The sequence below is a fragment of the Schistocerca nitens genome, chromosome 1 (genome assembly GCF_023898315.1).
Source record: "Schistocerca nitens isolate TAMUIC-IGC-003100 chromosome 1, iqSchNite1.1, whole genome shotgun sequence".
Taxonomy (NCBI): Eukaryota; Metazoa; Arthropoda; class Insecta; order Orthoptera; family Acrididae; genus Schistocerca; species Schistocerca nitens.
This window is the reverse complement of record NC_064614.1, coordinates 662,874,495-662,887,560: the sequence shown is the minus strand read 5'-3', so window position 1 is coordinate 662,887,560 and position 13,066 is coordinate 662,874,495. Positions and strand designations below refer to the sequence as shown.

At 42.4% G+C, this 13,066-nt stretch overlaps 1 pseudogene; it reads left to right on the top strand.

The window, feature by feature from the left end:
- The first annotated feature begins 12,178 nt into the window (after positions 1–12,178).
- On the top strand, positions 12,179–12,295 carry LOC126212716 (5S ribosomal RNA; annotated as a pseudogene).
- Positions 12,296–13,066: the final 771 nt, after the last annotated feature.

Genomic DNA, 13,066 nt, shown 5'->3' with positions numbered 1-13,066 from the left:
ATTCCTCATGCTCACTACTTACCTGACCTGGCCCTAGTGACTTTTGGCTTTTTGCAACAATGAAAGACACTCTCCGTGGCCGCACATTCACCAGCCGTGCTGCTATTGCCTCAGCGATTTTCCAGTGGTCAAAACAGACTCCTAAAGAAGCCTTCGCCAATGCCATGGAATCATGGCGTCAGCGTTGTGAAAAATGTGTACGTCTGCAGGTCGAATACGTCGAGAACTAACGTCAGTTTCATCGATTTCGGGTGAATAGTTAATTAGAAAAAAAAAAATCGGAGGCCTTAGAACTTGAATGCACCTCGTATTGCACAGCATGGTGGATGATAATCGCTGAACCAGATTTTGCTGCCAGATTTGCGGGGGCATACACGCCAGGTCAGACCAATTGCGCACAAAAGTAAGTTTGGAAGATACTCGTTTGTATTCGCAGATCTTGACAACTGCACACACGTTTTCTTGCTTGATGCAGTACGCAAAATTGTCCGCGGCATGTGTTTATTTTGAGAAATAATATGTAACTGCGCAGTAGACAACAACTATAAAATATGACACCTAACGTTAACGTACAGGGCAGCAGTAAACAACTGATCTCACTTGAGGATTACCTTCCTTTGGTTAAAGAAACGAAAAAAAAGCATCACTGGATGAACAGATAGATAGCGAGGTAAGCGGAAGGCGTTCTCATTCCCAACCGTCAACTACTACGCAAGATAACAACATAAAAGCGATTGACATGGAGATTTATCAAAAAGGTAGTGCCCTCGAAACGAGAGTGGAGGATTACCTAACTCCAAACGAACCTCAGAAGAACAAAAGCCGTGCGGGATTAGCCGAGCGGTCTGGGGCGCTGCAGTCATGGACTGTGCGGCTGGTCCCGGTGGAGGTTCGAGTCCTCCCTCGGGCATGGTTGTGTGTGTTTGTCCTTAGGATAATTTAGGTTAAGTAGTGTCTAAGCTTAGGGACTGATGACCTTAGCAGTTAAGTCCCATCAGATTTTACACACATTTGAACATTTTTTGAAGAACAAAAGCTGCCCACTAGAAAAGGAAAGTTCGAACACAGAAGATGGCGGGAAACCATCATAGACACATAAAACCTGATAAAGCACTGATTTGAGATGGAAGCGGAAAATGAAGTGCAAGCCGTTGTACATCACTCGCATCAACCAGTTATGACAGACCATCTGAGACTAACCCCCCAAGAAAGCAAACAACAAATTAATAGACGAAGGATGCAGCAACGGTTAACTGAGACCTCACCAGCTATAAATGAAAATGAAAACAACAAGCAAGGAAGCAAAGCGAAACACGCTTTGAAAAGTAGTCTCACTGTGACTGACGAACCAGCCTAGCGCACTCCTACAGAAACGAAGAAAATCACTGGCAATCATATGTCGCTCAAATACCAAACTCAAGCAAACTCATCAAAGGTGAAGATAAAACCAAACTTAACTGCGGTGTGCCATAAAGTGGAGAATGAAGAGGAGAAAGCACAGCTCAAAGCATAGGAAAGGTTGATATAAAAGTGAACAAACAGAATCCGAATCCAAACAAAAAATAATATAACACGTGAAGTATTAGGTGCGCATACATTAAATATTTGTTGGATTATAAATGAAAAGAAGATAAATATTTTGGGGAAATTTCTTCGAACAAATGACGGTGATGTCGCCAGTAGTAGGATAATGGGGCTCTCATCCCAAATTTGATATCAAATTGATGTGCAAATTAATTAAATTGATCAATTAATTCCCCCCAGACCGCGCCCACCCTCATCTGCAGATGACATTTTGTCAGCCTGCATGAGGGTCCCAGCCTCCTGCCCCCCTCCGCACCCTCCTCCTCCCCCTACCCCAACCTACCCTACAGGCAGGAATTTCCACTCTTAGTGGTAATTTCGTATTTTTGCGGAAATTTCGAATTTTGGCGGGAATTTCTTTGTCACAGGGCTGCGCTGACATCCCATCCCACCCGGGAATCGGCGAGAAATTAAAAATGGCGGTACTCTTTCCAGGATTCAAATCCTGGTCCTGGATGGAAAGCCCAAGTGCACTCCTCTAACACGATTATACCACCAGAAGATCTTGGAATTGGCGGGACATTAAAAATGGCGAAGCCTGGTCCTTCTGGACGGAAAGCCTAAGTGCTCTCCCCAACACATGGAAACTGTTCAGATTCAAAAGAGGAAGGTTAGTTTAGTGTATTTTATTTATTTTGGTTGGAAAACTGACGTAAAGGACGGTCCTAGTTACGTAATTAATCATAAAGATGGGGCCTAATTACACAACCATTTGCATAGTGCAACACAAGGATGGCCTAAAATCGCAAAACAGCTCAAAAATTGATGGTGCCATACAACTGGTGTTATCCTCCTGGGAAAAAATTTCGCAATACTACTCGAAACTAGTAACAGACACACTCAAACTCTACCCGTCACCCACAATCTGGCAGGAACAAGTTTGGGGTGTAAGGTATTATCTTTATTCTTTTTGGCAGGAAATATGTTGAACTGATGAGATGCTGGTGTTGGACAGAGAGGAGTTTGATGAGTGTATTAAGAGTAAGCATGCGCTGAGGACAGTGTCTGTAGCTGTTTGATGTCACAGTTCGCCACAGATGCCTGCTCAAAAGTCACCTTGCAGCCCAGATAATCGAAGCCAATACATGCTACCACAACTGACGGAAAAAATGCATCACTGTTCTAATTAGCTTCGAAATTCTCGTGAAAAATCCAGCACTCGTAATGAATGGGTCATAATGCAACACATGTACTGGGGAAACTCTCGTCCCAAAAGACTGGAGAGGGGGCAGTTGTTGAACATGCATTCTCCTCGATAGGCCCTCACAAACTGCTGAAATTCAATGCCATCTTACCTCCCCCCAACCCTCTCCTCCGTCAGGGAGCAAACAGGCTTTTTCAAATGGCCAGCTGCACCTCGTGACATAAGCTTGCCATGGTCACTGAGCATCTTGAGGCGACTGTCCTTTACCAACACAAAAACGTACAGACAACTAAACAATAGGAAATAAAATAATGGCTGCCCCAAGTGCAAATTGTTCATCTAAAATGTAGTGAGACAGCCCCCACATACTGCCCCCTGGTCAGAACATGGCTGCGTCCGGCGACCACCCACACTAGACACGCCCGTCCATGTCCCCAGGAGCCTGCCGTTCTATGATGGAGAACAATTGTATTTAATGTCAAAAGGAAGCCTTCTGCCTAAAGCGACAGCAGACCCACAGTGTCTTCAGTACAATGCATCTCCACGAGCACGTTGCTGGATGGTCAGTGTTATCGACGCCGACAAAAGCTACACATACAATAGAGCGCAACGCCAGCATCCCTCAGAACAAAACCATGATAAATGAGGGCTATCCTGACTGCCAGTTGTTTGTCTAAAAGGACAGCTGCGACTTCCTACGGAACTTGGCTTCCATGCCTCTAGTAGCCCAGCTGTTCTGAACGCTGCATTGTAACATTTGTATTTAACATCAACGCGTCTCCTATAATGAGGCATCTATTAAAACAGGAAAACACAGTTGCGATGATAATAAATGTCCTCTTTCCAAGAAAATAGGCACAGTACATTTTCTTTTAGTTTTAGCAGCAAAATCGGTATAGTTTTTACATTCAACTGCAGGATACAATTCTCATCACATTATTCTGTGGCATTCAGCGAAGTACACCGCCGCCGATTACAGATGACCAGCAGAGAGATGTTCACCCTACGTACAACCGGGAAAAAATCTTCTACAATTTTGATGCGAAAATTACCGATCACCACAGAATCTCCTCATTATTTCGAAACCGTCATCAAAGTAAAGAAAAAGCGTGAATTTAAGCTCCAAAGAAAAAACATTTGTGTTAAGCAATTTCTTTCAGCTTGATGAACAACTTACACGACCTGAGAGCGTCTCTCGCTTTCAAGTCAGTGTCTATAAATGAAGTGTCACGCATGCGTGTATTACAGACAATTCAGACACATGAAATAACATGAGAGAATGCAGTATTTCGTACCATTAGCTCACATGTTGGAAAAAACACAGTATTTTTACGTTCAACAACAATACATTACAATTCAAGAGGATATTGCTGTTTTGTAGACTATGGCAAATCCCATTTTACCAATGCGATGCTATATCACACTGGCATTTACGAAACAAATCGTGAGAGGCTGTCTTGTACAGAACCTCCTACAAGATTTTACTGTGTCTCTCGTTCTCTCCCTCTCTTTTCCGATTCATTGAAAGGAATTACCGTCTACATGCTTACATTTAACATTTTTTCCCTCTACTCACACGTCTGTAAACTTTCTATCATACAGTAGATTCTTGTCTTCTATTTTTATACGCAATTTGATCCTCACAGCGTGTTTCACACAGTATACTCACATGTCAGGAGGGGGCAGGGGGAGGAACCACTGTCATTTTTAAGTTCCACAATGGGCTATAATTCAAATGGTGCCTACTTTATAATTAGAGGCTATGAAGTATGAAATAACACAGGACTTGCGGTAACACCTATTTTTAAACACGCAATAGTGATGATAACCCTCCCAGGGGACAACGCCTTGTAGTAGGCTCAAAATGGCTCTGAGCACTATGGGACTTAACAGCTGTGGTCATCAGTCCCCTAGAACTTAGAACTACTTAAACCTAACTAACCTAAGGACATCACACACATCCATGCCCGAGGCAGGATTCGAACCTGCGACCGTAGCAGTCGCGCGGTTCCGGACTGCGCGCCTAGAACCGCGAGACCACCGCGGCCGGCTTGTAGTAGGCACCTTCAGTTTGTGTACTTCGCTGAAGTCGAGAGCTGTTCTGACGGTAGCGTAGCTACTGGCAGGGTCACCCAAGACGGATTGATCTCGACTGAGGAGCCAGACGAAGTGTGTCCCACAACATAGGGTAGGAAGGGCTCTAGAGGCGTAGTGAAGCCAGCTTCTCTAGAGGAGTAAACCTAATACAAATCCTGGTCCTCCAGGTCGGGAGTTGGGCATGAGACTAAGAATCCCATACTGCAAAAAGAAGAATGTTACGGAAATTCAACAGAAGCCCCGGAAACTGTACGGAAAACGTGTATCAAGATTCAGACAAAGGAAACGGATAAAGCATCTGACAGTAGCATCATGGAATGTGAGGATAATGTTTCAGCCTGGAAAAATGAAAGAAATAGCCAATGAAATTTAAAAAATTTAAAAATGATGTCATGTGGCTAAAGAAAATAAGATGACATGGGAATGGACAGATAGATAAACCTGAGTACTCATTGGTGTATAGTGGACCAGAAGAAAACAGGCCAACTTGGAACAGGTTCTATAATAACTAGGGAAGTTAGGAAAAGTCTATTAGAATTGAACCCATAAATGAAAGGATGTGCAGAGTCAGACTAAGAGGGAATCCACATGAACCAACAGAGGAAAAAGGAGATATAATTAAAGAACACTTCTACAAAGACTTGGAAAAAGTATGCTGCGCAGTGCCTAAATATGACCTGATGTTAGTAATAGGAGATTTTAATGGAAAAATAGGGAGGAATGAACATCCATATGGAGTTTCCGGAAAATATTTACTACATGAAGAAAACAACGAGAATGGAGACTTACTATGCCAATTTGCAGCAAGGAATAATATGATTATTAAAAGTACCTGCTTCGTACTCAAAAGGATCCATCAGGGTACTTGGAAGTCTCCAGTCAATGAAGCTGTCTATAAGATTGTTCATATTTTAGTGATGGCGCACCACTCCACGTCAGTTATGGATGTACGGAGCTGCAGAGAGCCAAACTGTGGCTCAGACCACTTTGTAATAAAATCCGTCTTGAAAGAGAAATTGTCACTAACGAATGGCAACAGGATAGGAAAGACGATAAAATGGAATACAGACGAATTGAAAATCCCTGATGAAGTGAAAAAATACCAAGTAACACTAAGTAAAAAGTTGAGCAATGAATAAACCGCAGTAGGAGTAGACGAAAGAGGGAACAACATTGAAAAAGTCATTAAAGATGCTGCAGAGGAAATAATAGGCGTAAGAAGGAACAGGAGAACCCAGGAATGGTTTGATATAGACTGCGGGTTAGCAACAGAGGAAAAGAACAGGACGAGAACATAAGTACTACAGAGAGAAACCAGAAATAATGTGGAATAATATAGAGAATTAAGGAGAAGAGCTAACAGACTCTGCAAGAAAAGAAAAGAGAGAGGACTAAGAAGAAATTTCAAGAACTAGAAGAGTTAAAGGAACAGAGTGAAATAAGAAAGTTCTATCATGCTGTAGGCCAAATTAAGAATAGATTCCAGCCAAAAGCAATGGCCTGTTTCAGTAAAGATGGGAAAATGATAAGGGAGGAAGAAGAGATATTGGGAATATGGGCAGACTATTTCAAAGATACAATAAGCACCAGCCTAGAAGATGAAGAGACAGCTGCACAGGAGTAAAGAGTGGGGCTAGAAGTAGAGAATGATACAAATGAGACAAGAAATCCAACACTACAAGAGGTCTCCCAGGCCGTGCACAAGTCAAAAACAATCGAGCTCCTGGGAAAGACAGCATAATCCCTGAATTAATATAAACTGCTGGTGAGGCTGTAATAAAGGAACTGCACACATTAATATCAGATATATGGGAAACAGAACCTATGCCAGATAATTGGAAAACTGGAATAATAATCGTCATTTATAAGAAAGGGGGCAGAACAGCATGTGAAAACTATAGAGGTATAACACTCCTAAGCACAGCTTATAAGCTCTTCACAAGTATGTTAAAGGAAATGATACAGAAGTGTGCAGAAGGCATACTATGGGAATATCAGTGTGACTTTCGACCAGACACAGTGTGGTGTCACCGCTAGACACCACACTTGCTAGGTGGTAGCTTTAAATCGGCCGCGGTCCATTAGTACATGTCGGACCCGCGTGTCGCCACTGTGTGATCGTAGACCGAGCGCCACCACAAGGCAGGTCTCGAGAGACGTACTAGCACTCGCCCCAGTTGTACGACGACGTTGCTAGCGACTACACTGACGAAGCCTTTCTCTCATTTGCCGAGAGACAGAATAGCCTTCAGCTAAGTTAATGGCTACGACCTAGCAAGGCGCCATTTGTACCATTGCATGTATCTCAAGATAGTCTCACTTGTATCATCAAGAATGCTGTATACCAAAGGACGATATAAAAGTTAAGTGTTCTAGTAGCTACGTTCTTTTCTTTATCACATTCATCACGTATCCTGTTCCAGACTTCGCGCCAGTCGGCGTGTGTGTACGCGTGCCCTCTCGGCTACCCGTCACTGTGGACTGGCTGCCTTAAAAGTCCACTACACACAGGAACAACTGATCAAATATGTGTGATAAGACAAATGATGGAAAGGTTCTGTGAATGTGATATAAATCTGCATCTGACATCATAAACTGGCAAGAACTATACAGAGTACGGGAAGAAGTTGGTATATGTGCTAAACTAATAAGATTAATCAGAATGACAATGACAGAGACAAAAGAGAAAGTAAAGGTCCTTAGCAGAACAAGTAAAAGCTTTGACTTTAATAAAGGCGTGAAAGAAGGCGATAGTCTCTCCACTGCCCTATTCAATATAGTCCTGCATAGTGCAGTAAATAAAATCAACAAAAGAGGCACCATATTTATGAAAACTAGCCAGATATGGTCATAAGCTGATGGCAGTGCTATAGTAGGAAGAAATATCAATACACTCCAAGAAACATACCGGACAATGGAAACAGAAGCCTTTAAATGGCCTCATAGTAAATGAAAACAAAACAAAATATATAGTAGTGTCACAATCTGAGGCCAGAAGAACCCCTAAAAACCTAAACACCAATGGGAAATGCTTCAAAGGGTGTCCTCTTTTTACCATTTGTGAGCCCAAAAACAAATGATAACAGTATTGGAAAGGCTATAAGGAAAAGAATACAAGCAGGAAACAGAGCTTACTTTGCAAATATGCAACTTTTGAGAAATAGTCTTGTTACAAGAAAAACAAGAGTGCTAATACATAATTCCCTAGTCCTCTCAGTTATCACATATGAGTCAGAGGTATGGACATTGACAGAACATGATAAAAATGCACTAAGAACCTTCAGCGGAAAATACTACGCAAAATCTATAGGCCAATAAGAGAGGAAGCTGGCTGGAGAATACGCTAAAATGCCGAATTACAAGAGTTAATACAAGGTAGGGACATAGTAAAATCTATGATATCACAGAGGATACGATGTCTAGGACACTTGGAGAGAATGCCAGAGGATATAATTCCAAAGAAAATGATGAAAGGTGTGATCTATTCAGCTAGATGAAAAGGGAGACCTAGAAGAAGATGGATTGACGACGTAATAGTGGATCTCACCAGTATGGAAGTCAGGGGGTGGAAAAGAGCACCAAATAACCGAGAAGTGTGGAGAAAGATCGTTGAAGAAGCCAAGGCTTAGCAAGAGCTGTAGCACTGCTGAAGAAGAAGAAGAAGTCGTGACGACGATAATAAAAACAGTCACGATGCCACGAGAATAGATACAGCCGATTTCTGTTAGTTTTATGAGCAAAATCGGTGTACTTTTGAGAGAACTTTATGCATCCAAACTTTAAGCAGTTATACCACTCCTTGTTGTAGAACCTCCTATAAGATTTTACCACGTCTCTTCTCCGATATATCGAAAAAAAAATACCGCCTACGTGTTGACATCGAGCATTTTACATGTACACGTATCAACCCAATTGAGCTGCAGGCCAGTGCTCGATCTCGCTTGCACAGATCTGCACAGAGTTTTGTCGGCTGTAACAGACTATCAAACACAAGAGAGAGTACCTGTATTGTTCCTTCATAAGCAGTTTAATACGTTGTTTTTTCGACTGTAACATATCCAAGAATTGTACGACTACAGCTGTGTGCACCGACATACATTTTGTTTTTCTAGCATGACTTCGATGTCTGTGTCAGCTGCTAAACCGACATTAATACGTTACGATCTTTGGTTCTCGCAGAATGCTGAACATCGCATGATGTAAACAATGCAGCTTCCACAAAACACAGGCTGGTAGAAATAAAATACAGAGGAAATGTTTCTCATAGACAATAATGTGGAAGACATCGCACCATATGGAAACTGGAAGAGTTTGCGGCATTGTAGAGCATTTCAAAGAGTCATCCGAAGGTGCAGATGCCGTGTGGCTAGGGCCTTCCGTCGGGTAGACCGTTCGCCTAGTGCAAGTCTTTCGAGTTGACGCCACTTCGGCAACTTGCGTGTCGATGGGGATGAAATGATCATAAGGACAACACAACACCCAGTCCCTCAGCAGAGAAAGTCCCCGACCTAGCTGGGAATCGAACCCGGGCCGTTAGGTATGACATTCCGTCACGCTGACCACTCAGCTACCGGGGGTGGACATCCGAAGGTGGAGACCTATACACTTAATCTCATCTTCCACAGCGATGAGGTAGCGGATGTCTCGGTGTTCCGTATCGAAGGGCATTGTTTCTTTATTTTGTAGTCATGTACATGATTACTGTTCAGATGCTGACAATCGCCGGGAGGTGCCGTTGACAACACGCACAATGTAGTACAAGAAAAAAGAGGTTCTGTTATCTTATTGGTGAAAAAAATAACAAAAATAAAACTAAAAACATTTTGAGTGCTTAAAAGCATTTGGAAACAGAACGAGTCTCCGGCGTTGAGGAATGCTTCCAAACAGCTGTCTGAATGTGATGACCTCTACATTTAGTCCCATGCTCCACAGTGACAAGAGCGTCATGGATGGATGGCTGCCATAAGCCTCACCCAGTCCTCTCACTGGTGGATCTACCTTCGAAACCTATCCCGGACGTACTGCACTGTAGGTCATCCTCTAGACCCCGTTCGGTATATAATGCTTGGTGGATCCACCAGCGATAGGAATAAGTCGGGTTTATTGGAGCCACCAACAACACACATGTGGACATAGACACACAGAAAAATAGAGCAAATGTATTGCATCTGTAGAATATTTGGTTGTGAGTGAATGGGTGCATTCGAATATAGTGCTATACGTCCGACTAATGTATTGTTCTGTACCGTAGTGAGAATAATACCCACGAAAGACTGTCTCCATCCTTCCGACGGACATTTAGCACGCAAAATAGCAGAACAGGGACGATTATGTTCCGTCATCATGGATCTTTACGAGTACAAAAGGCGGTGTGATAGGCGCAGCAGAACGTAATGGTTTTTCGTTATTACTGGAGAATCTCAACAATATTGTTACGAAATATCGGTAATATAACTTGCATCGAAGATATTATGCTCATTAGCAGGATGAATTTAAATATGCCTGCATCCCCTACAGAAGCGTTTAGTGAAGAGTTTTTCGCTACTTACGGGGCTATAGCACTGTCGAAAATGACGTACAAGCAGTTGAAATCTAGACATATAGTCCCTATATGTATGTGTGTGAAGCAATCAGCGGTGGACGCTTTCTGTTCGAAGGCATAACTTGCTAGCTGTTAGTCTATAAATTACACTGCCAGGGGTGTGCACTCTGTAGGTACGGCGACGGGAAACTCTAATAGTCCAGGATGCTAAGTGCATTCGACACACTGTCAACTAACGAATGTTAGGATGAAAAAAATTCCCCGAAATCTACAGTTTGTAGGTATCCTGACATGACTGTTGGGACATATCAGTGTTGGATGAGGTAAACACAAAGTAGCGAAGCTCATCTGGTAAGCAATAAGAGCACATACTTAAGGGAAAAATATCAGAGCAGCAGCATAAATCAGATCTGTACACACGTCAACTCCCTGTTGCAGATCTAGAAATATCCTCGTATAAAATCAAACAGCGAATGGATATGCCAGCAATATGGCCATATAGATACGGAAAATATCAAAAAACACGAAAAAATGACATAAAATTGGCAAAAATCGAGGAAAACCTGATATGATTAAGACAAATTGATGGGAAATACGTAAAACTGAGGAAATACGACGAAGTATGTAAAGCCGCGAAAAAAAAATTGCAAAATTTTAACTAAAAATGCCAAAATTATAAATACATAAAATATAAAATAATAAGAACCAAAATCAACCAATAAAGGGAAATATAAAGTGTTAGAAAAATCATAAACCTTAAATAAAACCAACAACAAAGGCAATCTAGCAACCAAAGTATAAAAAATTAAATAAACACCAGCCTGCAAACGCTCAGGTACATAACCTCAACCTAAAATCAAAAGCAAAGTAGGAACTCCCCTTACTTAAGCCCTAGTGAATTCAACTCGATTTCTAAACTGAAGGAAACATTTCACGGCATTCGCTTCATAACTACTACAAATTCGTCGGGCAATAGACCGCACCGCTCGAACTGTTAACACAACTGGCACTGCTAAGAGTATCCTAAGACGTCCACATCGCTGGCAACGGGTTATACACAATGCTGGTGACTACTATGAAGGCAGTAAAACTTTGAAACACGTATCTATTTTGTATGACCTGTAAATAAATAGTTGCCACTATTAAAATTCCAACTCTCGTAGATATTACCGAATTACAGCCAGTTCTCACAAACCTTTATCACACTTAAGTCATTGTCTAGAGTGTTCTGCAGGGAAGTGGACCATTTTCACATGTATCATCTTAAATAATGTGAGGGGGTGTACTTGAGACATGTGGTATTAGGACGAAATTGCTATATTATCCTACACCTGAATAAAACTATGTAACATCAAACCAGGACTTCCCCGTGCAAGAGGAATGCTAACAGAGCTGTGGTGGTGCTACTGTACGCAGCAGTAAGACTGTTATATCTCCTTTGGCTACTGATCGTGCTCCTTACTCCATCATAAGAAGTTCCCGCTTCTTCGTGGGCATTTTCGTGCGACAAGGTGTGGTTGGTACCCCAGTGTATCAGCTATTGAAAATATTCATGTCGGTTTTTCTTCGCTCTTTCGTGAGACATAGGCGCATCCATCAAAACCGATACTACTACTAATTATAAGCACAACTGATGTGTTAAGTTTGATTGAGGGTACGTACGTTTCCGACTTAATAAGACATATAAAATTTCCTAAAAGACAGAACAGCAGTCTTCAGGCAAACATGCCAAATTCAAACAGACCCAAAATCCCCAAGATTGTCGATCTTATACAGAAGCTCGAAATTTAGCGCGGACTTCAATGCGAGATGGCAACGGCCTTGCCACAGTGGATACACCGGTTCCCGTGAGATCACCGAAGTTAAGCGCTGTCGGGCGTGGCCGGCACTTGGGTGGGTGACCATCCAGCCGCCATGTGCTGTTGCCATTTTTCGTGGTGCACTCAGCCTCGTGATGCCAATTGAGGAGCTACTCGACCGAATAGTAGCGGCTCCGGTCAAAGAAAACCATCCTAACGACCGGGAGAGCGGTGTGCTGACCACACGCCCCTCCTATCCGCATCCTCCTCTGAGGATGACACGGCGGTCGGATGGTCCCGATGGGCCATTTGTGGCCTGAAGACGGAGTGCTTTTTTCAATGCGAGATGCTTATAACAGTTTCCACAAACCTGGCAGAAAATCCAAAGAGATTTTGGTCGTATGTGAAATACGTTAGCGGCAAGAGGCAATCTATGCCTTCTCTGCGCGATAACAATGGAGATACTATCGAAGACAGTGCTGCCAAAGCAGAGTTACTAAACACAGCCTTCCGAAATGCCTTCACAAAAGAAGACGAAATAAATATTCCAGAATTCGGATAAAGAACAGCTGCCAACATTAACGTAGAAGTAAATATTCTCGGAATAGTGAAGCAACTTAAATCACCTAATACAAGCAAGTCTTCTGGTCCATGCTGTATACCAATTAGGTTCCTTTCAGAGTATGCTGATGCATTAGCCACATACTTAACAATCATGTACAAAGGTTCACTCGACGAAAGATCCTTTCCCAAAGTCTGGAAAGTTGCACAGGTCACACCAATATTCAAGAAAAGTAGTAGGTGTAATCCACTTAATTATAGGCCCATATCATTAACGTCGACATGCAGCAGGATTTTGGAACATATACTGTGTTCGAACATTACGAATTACCTCGAAGA